This window comes from Antennarius striatus, chromosome 22 (assembly GCF_040054535.1).
Source record: "Antennarius striatus isolate MH-2024 chromosome 22, ASM4005453v1, whole genome shotgun sequence".
Classification (NCBI taxonomy): Eukaryota; Metazoa; Chordata; class Actinopteri; order Lophiiformes; family Antennariidae; genus Antennarius; species Antennarius striatus.
The window spans coordinates 453,148-462,571 of NC_090797.1; positions in this window are offsets into that span (position 1 = coordinate 453,148).

Here is a 9,424-nt window from a genome sequence, read left to right on the forward strand (position 1 = left end):
TGCAATCAAACTATAGAAAACACACAATCAGAGCAGTTCAAAACACGTTAAACATGCATCCGTCATTTCAGTTTGTCTATGTGTGAAAAGGAAGTGAACGGGAACGGGGCGGCAGTGGCTCAGTGGTAAAGCGGGCGGTAGAGCGGGTCGTCCTATGATTTAAGATCGGCGGTTCGATTCCCGCTCCCGCCCCCCAAAAATACCCGGAGGTGAGCTAACAGTGGGAGGTGTCAGCTCATCTCCGGAGCACTGCCGAGGCACCCTTGAGCAAGGTGCCGTCCCCTTTACAAATTGCTCATTTGAGGCGCACCAAGAAGGAGCTGCCTGCCACTCTACCTCCCCTGCATGCCTACAGGCCCCTTTGTGTGTGTGTGTGTGATACAGGGGCCTGTACTCACTAATATGTATGCATGCGTTTGTAATCAGTAGCTAGAGTGTGCTGTCTTAATTTCCCTTCGGGGATCAAACCAGTATATAAAATTAAAAATTAAAAAAAAATAAAAATAAATAAAGTGCACGGAACCACAGTGAGTCTGACATGCCGGTCCTACGTTATACCATGAATAATCAATTACTGATCAATAACTCCTTTAAAACCAGTTCAAACCATTAAAATACTTAATAAATAATAAATAAATGAAAAAACCCACAAAATAATCACATTTTAATTATTACAATAACAAAACATCAAAGTCCAAGTCAATTCAAAAGCATCACTTCAAAAAACAAGACCCGAATATTAACATCCATGAAATGAATGCAGAAAACCTATGGAAAATCAGTGCAGGACGTTCTGCTGCCCCCCGCTGGGGAGTTTTGGGAGCAGCAATCTCTTCTGACTGCTTCTGCCTCCTAGTGGTGACATTGTGGAAATGCAGACTAATGACTGCTACTGCCTCCTAGTGGTTAAGATGGGGAACATCAGCCTTCTGACTACTTCTGCCCCTTGTGGTGACATTGTGGAAATGCAGACTAATGACTGCTACTGCCTCCTAGTGGTTAAGATGGGGAACATCAGCCTTCTGACTACTTCTGCCCCTTGTGTTGAAATTGTGGAAAAGCAGCCTTCTGACTACATCTGCCCCCTTGTGGTGACGTTGTGGAAATGCAGACTAATGACTGCTACTGCCTCCTAGTGGTTAAGATGGGGAACATCAGCCTTCTGACTACTTCTGCCCCTTGTGGTGACATTTTGGAAATGCAGACTAATGACTGCTACTGCTTCCTAGTGGTTAAGATGGGGAACATCAGCCTTCTGACTACTTCGGCCCCCTTGTGGTGACATTGTGGAAATGCAGACTTCCTCCGGGATTAATAAAGTATCTATCTATCTATCTATCTAATGACTGCTACTGCCTCCTAGTGGTCAAGATGGGGAATATCAGCCTTCTGACTACTTCGGTCCCCTTGTGGTGACATTGTGGAAATGCAGACAAATGACTGCCACTGCCTCCTAGTGGTTAAGATGGGGAAAAGTAGCCTTCTGACTACTTCTGCCCCTTGTGGTGACATTGTGGAACAGCAGCCAAATGACTGCTACTGCCTCCTAGTGGTTAAGATGGGGAAAAGCAGCCTTCTGACTACTTCTGCCCCCTTGTGGTGACATTGTGGAACAGCAGCCAAATGACTACTACTACCTCCTAGTGGTCAAGATGGGGAACATCAGCCTTCTGACTATTTCTGCCCCTTGTGGTGAAATTGTGGAAAAGCAGCCTTCTGACTACTTCTGCCCCTTGTGGTGAAATTGTGGAAAAGCAGCCTTCTGACTACTTCTGGCCCTTGTGGTGACATTGTGGAACAGCAGCCAAATGACTGCTACTGCCTCCTAGTGGTTAAACTGCAGAAAATCAGCAATCTGACTACATCTGCCCCCTTGTGGTGACATTGTGGACATGCAGACTAATGACTGCTACTGCCTCCTAGTGGTTCAAATGTGGAAAATCAGCCTTCTGACTACTTCTGCCCCTTGTGGTGACATTGTGGAACAGCAGCCAAATGACTGCTACTGCCTCCTAGTGGTTAGGATGGGGAAAAGCAGCCTTCTGACTACTTCTGCCCCCTTGTGGTGACATTGTGGAACAGCAGCCAAATGACTGCTACTGCCTCCTAGTGGTTAGGATGGGGAACATCAGCCTTCTGACTACTTCGGCCCCCTTGTGGTGACATTGTGGAAATGCAGACTAATGACTGCTACTGCCTCCTAGTGGTTTAAATGTGGAAAATCAGCCTTCTGACTAACCTCTGCCCCCTTGTGGTGACATTTTGGAAATGCAGACTAATGACTGCTACTGCCTCCTAGTGGTTAAGATGGGGAACAGCAGCCTTCTGACTACTTCTGCCCCTTGTGTTGAAATTGTGGAAAAGCAGCCTTCTGACTAACCTCTGCCCCCTTGTGGTGACATTTTGGAAATGCAGACTAATGACTGCTACTGCCTCCTAGAGGTTAAGATGGGGAATATCAGCCTTCTGACTACTTCTGCCCCTTGTGGTGACATTGTGGAAATGCAGACTAATGACTGCTACTGCCTCCTAGTGGTCACGAAGGGGAACATCAGCCTTCTGACTACTTCTGCCCCCTTGTGGTGACATTGTGGAACAGCAGCCGAATGACTGCTACTGCCTCCTAGTGGTTAAGATGGGGAACATCAGCCTTCTGACTATTTCTGCCCCTTGTGTTGAAATTGTGGAAAAGCAGCCTTCTGACTACTTCTGCCCCTTGTGTTGAAATTGGGTAAATGCAGCCTTCTGACTACTTCTGCCCCTTGTGGTGAAATTGGGGAAAAGCAGCCTTCTGACTACTTCTGCCCCTTGTGGTGACATTGTGGAACAGCAGCCAAATGACTGCTACTGCCTCCTAGTGGTTAAGATGGGGAAAAGTAGCCTTCTGACTACTTCTGCCCCTTGTGGTGACATTGTGGAAGAGCAGCCTTCTGACTACTTCTGCCCCTTGTGGTGAGATTGTGGAAAAGCAGACTAATGACTGCTACTGCCTCCTAGTGGTTAAGATGGGGAACATCAGCCTTCTGACTACTTCTGCCCCTTGTGGTGACATTGTGGAAGAGCAGCCTTCTGACTACTTCTGCCCCTTGTGGTGAGATTGTGGAAATGCAGACTAATGACTGCCACTGCCTCCTAGTGGTTAAGATGGGGAAAAGTAGCCTTCTGACTACTTCTGCCCCTTGTGGTGACATTGTGGAACAGCAGCCTTCTGACTACTTCTGCCCCTTGTGGTGACATTGTGGAAATGCAAACTAATGACTGCTACTGCCTCCTATTGGTCAAGATGGGGAACATCAGCCTTCTGACTACTTCTGCCTCCTTGTGGTGACATTGTGGAATAGCAGCCAAATGACTGCTACTGCCTCCTAGTGGTTTAGATGGGGAACATCAGCCTTCTGACTACTTCGGCCCCCTTGTGGTGACATTGTGGAAATGCAGACTAATGACTGCTACTGCCTCCTAGTGGTTCCAATATGGAAAAGTAGCCTTCTGACTACTTCTGCCTCCTTGTGGTGACATTGTGGAAATGCAGACTAATGACTGCTACTGCCTCCTAGTGGTTAAACTGCAGAAAATCAGCAATTGACTGCAAGTGCCTCCTAGTGGTTAAGATGGGGAACATCAGCCTTCTGACTACTTCTGCCTCCTTGTGGTGACATTGTGGAAATGCAGACAAATGACTGCTACTGCCTCCTAGTGGTTCAAATATGGAACAGCAGCCTTCTGACTACTTCTGCCCCTTGTGTTGAAATTGGGTAAATGCAGCCTTCTGACTACTTCTGCCCCTTGTGGTGACATTGTGGAAATGCAGACTACTGACTGCTACTGCCTCCTAGTGGTTTAAATGTGGAAAATCAGCCTTCTGACTAACCTCTGCCCCCTTGTGGTGATATTGTGGAAATGCAGACTAATGACTACTTCTGCCCCTTGTGGTGACATTGTGGAACAGCAGCCTTCTGACTACTTCTGCCCCCTTGTGGTGACATTGTGGAACAGCAGCCAAATGACTACTACTACCTCCTAGTGGTCAAGATGGGGAACATCAGCCTTCTGACTACTTCTGCCTCCTTGTGGTGACATTGTGGAATAGCAGCCAAATGACTGCTTCTGCCTCCTAGTGGTTAAGATGGGGAACATCAGCCTTCTGACTACTTCTGCCCCTTGTGGTGACATTGTGGACATGCAGCCAAATGACTGCTACTGCCTCCTAGTGGTTAAACTGCAGAAAATCAGCAATCTGACTGCTACTGCCTCCTAGTGGTTAAGATGGGGAACAGCAGCCTTCTGACTACTTCTGCCCCTTGTGTTGAAATTGTGGAAAAGCAGCCTTCTGACTACATCTGCCCCCTTGTGGTGACATTGTGGAAATGCAGACTAATGACTGCTACTGCCTCCTAGTGGTTTAAATGTGGAAAATCAGCCTTCTGACTACTTCTGCCCCCCTGTGGTGACATTGTGGAAATGCAAACTAATGACTGCTACTGCCTCCTAGTGGTTGAGATGGGGAACATCAGCCTTCTGACTACTTCTGCCTCCTTGTGGTGACATTGTGGAAATGCAAACTAATGACTGCTACTGCCTCCTAGTGGTTCAAATATGGAAAATTAGCATTCTGACTACTTCTGCCCCCTTGTGGTGACATTGTGGAAATGCAGCCAAATGACTGCTACTGCCTCCTAGTGGTTAAGATGGGGAACAGCAGCCTTCTGACTACTTCTGCCCCCTTGTGGTGACATTGTGGAAATGCAGACAAATGACTGCTACTGCCTCCTAGTGGTTAAACTGTGGAAAATCAGCCTTCTGACTACTTCTGCCCCCCTGTGGTGACATTGTGGAAATGCAAACTAATGACTGCTACTGCCTCCTAGTGGTTCAAATATGGAAAATTAGCATTCTGACTACTTCTGCCCCCTTGTGGTGACATTGTGGAAATGCAGACTAATGACTGCTACTGCCTCCTAGTGGTTAAGATGGGGAATATCAGCCTTCTGACTACTTCTGCCCCTTGTGGTGACATTGTGGAAATGCAGACTAATGACTGCTACTGCCTCCTAGTGGTCAAGAAGGGGAACATCAGCCTTCTGACTACTTCTGCCCCCTTGTGGTGACATTGTGGAAATGCAGACTAATGACTGCTACTGCCTCCTAGTGGTCAAGAAGGGGAACATCAGCCTTCTGACTACTTCTGCCCCTTGTGGTGACATTGTGGACATGCAGACTAATGACTGCTACTGCCTCCTAGTGGTGAAGGTGGGGAACATCAGCCTTCTGACTATTTCTGCCCCTTGTGTTGAAATTGTGGAAAAGCAGCCTTCTGACTGCTACGGCCCCTTGTGGTGAAATTGTGGAATAGCAGCTAAATGACTGCAACTGCCTCCTAGTGGTGAAGGTGGGGAACAGCAGCCTTCTGACTACTTCTGCGCCCTTGTGTTGAAATTGTGGAAATGCAGACTAATGACTGCTACTGCCTCCTAGTGGTTAAGATGGGGAACATCAGCCTTCTGACTACTTCGGCCCCCTTGTGGTGAAATTGTGGAAAAGCAGCCTTCTGACTACTTCTGGCCCTTGTGGTGACATTGTGGAACAGCAGCCAAATGACTGCTACTGCCTCCTAGTGGTTAAACTGTGGAAAATCAGCCTTCTGACTACTTCTGCCCCCCTGTGGTGACATTGTGGAAATGCAGACTAATGACTGCTACTGCCTCCTAGTGGTCAAGTTCGGGAATATCAGCCTTCTGACTACTTCTGCCCCCTTGTGGTGACATTGTGGAACAGCAGCCAAATGACTACTACTACCTCCTAGTGGTCAAGATGGGGAATATCAGCCTTCTGACTACTTCTGCCCCCTTGTGGTGACATTGTGGAACAGCAGCCAAATGACTACTACTACCTCCTAGTGGTTAAGATGGGGAAAATCAGCCTTCTGACTATTTCTGCCCCTTGTGTTGAAATTGTGGAAAAGCAGCCTTCTGACTACTTCTGCCCCTTGTGGTGAAATTGTGGAACAGCAGCCAAATGACTGCTACTGCCTCCTAGTGGTTAAACTGTGGAAAATCAGCCTTATGACTACTTCTGCCCCTTGTGGTGAGATTGTGGAAAAGCAGCCTTCTGACTACTTCTGCCCCTTGTGGTGACATTGTGGAACAGCAGCCAAATGACTGCTACTGCCTCCTAGTGGTTAAATTGCGGAAAATCAGCATTCTGTCTGCTATGGCCCCCAGTGGTTAAGATGGGGAACATCAGCCTTCTGACTACTTCTGCCCCTTGTGGTGACATTGTGGAAATGCAGACTAATGACTGCTACTGCCTCCTAGTGGTGAAGGTGGGGAACATCAGCCTTCTGACTATTTCTGCCCCTTGTGTTGAAATTGGGTAAATGCAGCCTTCTGACTACTTCTGCCCCTTGTGTTGAAATTGGGTAAATGCAGCCTTCTGACTACTTCTGGCCCTTGTGGTGACATTGTGGAAATGCAAACTAATGACTGCTACTGCCTCCTAGTGGTTAAACTGCAGAAAATCAGCAATTGACTGCAAGTGCCTCCTAGTGGTCACGATGGGGAACAGCAGCCTTCTGATTACTTCTGCCCCTTGTGGTGACATTGTGGAACAGCAGCCAAATGACTGCTACTGCCTCCTAGTGGTCAAGATGGGAAATATCAGCCTTCTGACTACTTCGGCCCCTTGTGGTGACATTGTGGAAATGCAGACTAATGACTGCTACTGCCTCCTAGTGGTCACGAAGGGGAACATCAGCCTTCTGACTACTTCTGCCCCCTTGTGGTGACATTGTGGAAATGCAGACTAATGACTGCTACTGCCTCCTAGTGGTCAAGAAGGGGAACATCAGCCTTCTGACTACTTCTGCCCCTTGTGGTGACATTGTGGACATGCAGACTAATGACTGCTACTGCCTCCTAGTGGTTAAGATGGGGAACATCAGCCTTCTGACTACTTCGGCCCCCTTGTGGTGAAATTGTGGAAAAGCAGCCTTCTGACTACTTCTGGCCCTTGTGGTGACATTGTGGAACAGCAGCCAAATGACTGCTACTGCCTCCTAGTGGTTAAACTGTGGAAAATCAGCCTTCTGACTACTTCTGCCCCCCTGTGGTGACATTGTGGAACAGCAGCCAAATGACTACTACTACCTCCTAGTGGTCAAGATGGGGAATATCAGCCTTCTGACTACTTCTGCCCCCTTGTGGTGACATTGTGGAACAGCAGCCAAATGACTACTACTACCTCCTAGTGGTCAAGATGGGGAATATCAGCCTTCTGACTACTTCTGCCCCCTTGTGGTGACATTGTGGAACAGCAGCCAAATGACTACTACTACCTCCTAGTGGTCAAGATGGGGAATATCAGCCTTCTGACTACTTCTGCCCCTTGTGGTGAAATTGTGGAACAGCAGCCAAATGACTGCTACTGCCTCCTAGTGGTCAAGATGGGGAATATCAGCCTTCTGACTACTTCGGCCCCCTTGTGGTGACATTGTGGAAATGCAGACTAATGACTGCTACTGCCTCCTAGTGGTTAAAATGGGGAACAGCAGCCTTCTGACTACTTCTGCCCCTTGTGGTGAAATTGTGGAAAAGCAGCCAAATGACTGCTACTGCCTCCTAGTGGTTAAATTGCGGAAAATCAGCATTCTGTCTGCTATGGCCCCCAGTGGTTAAGATGGGGAACATCAGCCTTCTGACTACTTCTGCCCCTTGTGGTGACATTGTGGAAATGCAGACTAATGACTGCTACTGCCTCCTAGTGGTGAAGGTGGGGAACATCAGCCTTCTGACTATTTCTGCCCCTTGTGTTGAAATTGGGTAAATGCAGCCTTCTGACTACTTCTGCCCCTTGTGGTGAAATTGTGGAAAAGCAGCCTTCTGACTACTTCTGGCCCTTGTGGTGACATTGTGGAAATGCAAACTAATGACTGCTACTGCCTCCTAGTGGTTAAACTGCGTAAAATCAGCAATTGACTGCTACTGCCTCCTAGTGGTTTAAATGTGGAAAATCAGCCTTCTGACTAACCTCTGCCCCCTTGTGGTGACATTTTGGAAATGCAGACTACTGACTGCTACTGCCTCCTAGTGGTTACGATGGGGAACATCAGCCTTCTGACTACTTCTGCCCCTTGTGGTGACATTGTGGAACAGCAGCCAAATGACTGCTACTGCCTCCTAGTGGTTAAGATGGGGAACAGCAGCCTTCTGACTACTTCTGCGCCCTTGTGTTGAAATTGTGGAAAAGCAGCCTTCTGACTACTTCTGCCCCTTGTGTTGAAATTGTGGAAAAGCAGCCTTCTGACTACATCTGCCCCCTTGTGGTGACATTGTGGAAATGCAGACTAATGACTGCTACTGCCTCCTAGTGGTGAAGGTGGGGAATATCAGCCTTCTGACTACTTCTGCGCCCTTGTGTTGAAATTGTGGAAAAGCAGCCTTCTGACTACTTCTGGCCCTTGTGGTGACATTGTGGAACAGCAGCCAAATGACTGCTACTGCCTCCTAGTGGTTAAACTGTGGAAAATCAGCCTTCTGACTACTTCTGCCCCGCTGTGGTGACATTGTGGAAATGCAAACTAATGACTGCTACTGCCTCCTAGTGGTCAAGATGGGGAACATCAGCCTTCTGACTACTTCTGCCCCCCTGTGGTGACATTGTGGAAATGCAAACTAATGACTGCTACTGCCTCCTAGTGGTTAAGATGGGGAACATCAGCCTTCTGACTACTTCTGCCCCCTTGTGGTGACATTGTGGAACAGCAGCCAAATGACTACTACTACCTCCTAGTGGTCAAGATGGGGAACATCAGCCTTCTGACTACTTCTGCCCCCTTGTGGTGACATTGTGGAACAGCAGCCAAATGACTACTACTACCTCCTAGTGGTCAAGATGGGGAACATCAGCCTTCTGACTACTTCTGGCCCTTGTGGTGACATTGTGGAACAGCAGCCAAATGACTGCTACTGCCTCCTACTGGTTAAATTGCGGAAAATCAGCATTCTGTCTGCTATGGCCCCCAGTGGTTAAGATGGGGAACATCAGCCTTCTGACTATTTCTGCCCCTTGTGTTGAAATTGGGTAAATGCAGCCTTCTGACTACTTCTGCCCCTTGTGGTGAAATTGTGGAAAAGCAGCCTTCTGACTACTTCGGCCCTCTTGTGGTGACATTGTGGAAATGCAGACTAATGACTGCTACTGCCTCCTAGTGGTTAAACTGTGGAAAATCAACCTTCTGACTACTTCTGCCCCCCTGTGGTGACATTGTGGAAATGCAAACTAATGACTGCTACTGCCTCCTAGTGGTCAAGATGGGGAACATCAGCGTACTGACTACGTCTGCCCCCTTGTGGTGACATTGTCGAAATGCAGACTAATGACTGCTACTGCCTCCTAGTGGTCAAGATGGGAAATATCAGCCTTCTGA